Source organism: Capsicum annuum, chromosome 6 (assembly GCF_002878395.1).
Source record: "Capsicum annuum cultivar UCD-10X-F1 chromosome 6, UCD10Xv1.1, whole genome shotgun sequence".
Classification (NCBI taxonomy): Eukaryota; Viridiplantae; Streptophyta; class Magnoliopsida; order Solanales; family Solanaceae; genus Capsicum; species Capsicum annuum.
The window spans coordinates 149,696,533-149,699,178 of record NC_061116.1 but is presented as its reverse complement, the minus strand read 5'-3'; the positions used below and the strand labels follow the sequence as shown (position 1 = coordinate 149,699,178).

General features: G+C 37.3%; 1 non-coding gene across 1 annotated transcript; it reads right to left on the bottom strand.

Moving 5' to 3' along the window:
* Window positions 1-1,858: 1,858 nt before the first annotated feature.
* Window positions 1,859-1,964, bottom strand: LOC124899800. Its single transcript, XR_007057363.1, has one exon. It is a non-coding gene; the product is annotated as a small nucleolar RNA R71 (small nucleolar RNA).
* Window positions 1,965-2,646: the final 682 nt, after the last annotated feature.

Sequence of the window (2,646 nt, the reverse complement as noted above, 5' to 3'; positions counted from 1 at the left end):
TAAAAGACCCTAAGCAAGAAATGGTCTCAGTTACCGCAACCACGGTCTAAGGTCCGCGATCGCAGTCAATTAAGCAAGGTTAAATACCAGTGATCGTGATAATCTTATGGTGGTCCCGATGGTCGCAATCGCGAGCAAGCTTCTGCGATCACGGGTTTATACCCAGGGGCAATTTTATAATTTTATGTAGCCAACCCAAATCCCTTAAAAGGCTAAAACCCTTTCTAATTTGGCATTCATCAACTTTGAAAATTGAAATTAGAGACTTTGTAAAACCTACCAAATTAGGGAAACTTAGTGTGGTTAATTTCTTAATTACTTTTGGTTGTAATTGAAGTTGGATATTGGATTTCTCTTGATTGCAATTTCAATGGAAGCGTTGAACAATCAATTTGTTATATTTCTTCTTCCTAACTTCATGAGTAGCTAAACAATTTTTCTTGGGATTATGTTGAATTAGGGAACAAGTATGTGTGGGTTGAGATTTATTGGTGTAGATTCTTGGTTAATACTTGTGGGTTTCACTAATGCTTGCCTAATTTAGTTGGTATTTGTAGGTGAAAACCCCAAATTCCCAAAATGGATTTATGGGTGAAAACCCTAAATTCCAAAAATGGATTTGTGGGTGAAAACTCCAAATCTTCAAAAGCTCACATCATCCTTGAAAGAGGGATATGAGTGAACTTTTTGATCCTATATCATCCTTGAAAGAGGGATATGGGTAACAAGGAATTAGTGAACAATAGTTAGACTTAGCTTATGCTCTTTTCATCATCTTAGAAATAAGGGTGAGTTGAAAATTAGCTAGACCTTGAGCATCTTCCTAGAAATAGGGATGCCCAATTGAGGTATTAGGTGATTTCGCTTGCCATATCCATGAGGTATCCAAAAGGATCCATGGGTGATAATCTAGAGGTTTGGTTGAAAAATTAGCCTCAAAAACTCCTAACCTAGCCTACAAACATAGTTGATGACTAGAATTTGCACTCAATTATCATGAACCCATGCATTATTTGCCCCTAGGAAGACATAATCCCAAGACTTGTCCTATATTGAAATCTTAACCACAATCTTCTCTTTGAGTTGGTAGTTTTATTTGATTTTGATAAAAGAACATTCCAAACCATTCCCCCTATTTTAATTTATGTATTTTACTTTGTTTACACTACAGGCATACACTTAGAAGCAATCAGCACCTATGGGGTTTGAAAACTAGACTCACTCATCGAGGATTCAACCTCAACGTGAGTTGAGATTTATTAACACTGATCGTCCTATATCAAAACTATGGTATAGTGAGTGTGATCAAAATGGTGTCGTTGTCGGGGAGCGAGACTTAGTTTTCACTTGTGCGGTGTTGATTGTAGCTTTGGATATACCCGTGGTGATTTTGATTTACTTTGTTTTTTGTTTTTGTTTCTTTATATGTGATTTTAATAGTGTCCACGACACCATGAGTGATCATGTAAGTAATGTCGGGACTTTTGATGTTCCTCTTGATGATGCTGAGAAATAATGTGATAAGGGACGTGTGAGTGCTATTTGAATCCAACCTAATCAAAGGATCGGGATATTCCATGTAATGAGTGTTATGTTGCTTATGCTTCAAATGAAGGTTCTTTAGGGGGGTCAAGCTCATGAGGACCCAAACTTGTATTTGAAGAATTTTGTGAAAGTTTCTGCCCCATTTGTTATCGCTCACATATCATAAGAGTCCATACGGTTATGCCTCTTTCCGTTTTTTCTAATGGGTGAGGTGGTAATGTGGCTTAGATCTCTTTTGTCCATGTAAATCACATCATGGGATGAACTTACCATTGAATTCTTAAACGTTACTTCCCAAGATCCAAGATGTTACAATTGCATTATGAAATCACTAATTTTTATCAATTGAATGAAGAACCTCTATATGAGGTATGGGAGATATTTAATGGGAAGCTCATGCAATGTCCCAATCACGAGGTCCCAAAAAATATGCTACTCCAAATCTTCTACCGGACTTTGGATCAACTAAAAAAACTGTGGTGGATAATGCGGCTGGAGTTTTACTTGTGAAGCTGTATTGTAATATGGCTACAAACTTGCTTGAGGAAGTCACCAAGAAAAATTAAGGATGGCATACCCGAGACATCGAGGAAGCTAAAAGATCTCCTACTACCTATGTTGATAAGGATCAAAGGAAAAAAGATGAAGAGGGGGAGGAGAACATGGAAAAAATAATAAAACAAATGGAGTTCTGACAAAACATGTGATGGAAGCACCAACAAAAACGGTGAATGTCGTGGCATCTAAGGGCTATAATGAAGAAAAAGACAAAAGGCTTAATGAAGAAATTTGGTATTTGGCTAACTATCCGGTGGGTTCTCACCCAGCCTATCAAAGGCAAGGTCAGAACCAAGGTTGGACAAATAGTGAAAGAGAGTAGGATTGGCATAATAGGGATAGAGATCATGATTAGAGAGACAAAGAAATGGAATATGATCAATATGTACCTCCCCATGACTGAGCTAAAGTCAAAGAAGCAAATGTAGTTGATCCCTATAAATTCAAGACCAAGGATATGTTGGCAAGAATCTCGATGAAAGTAGAGGGAAAGGATAAGATGGTTTGAGAATTGAAAGGCAACATTTTGAAAATAAACCAAAT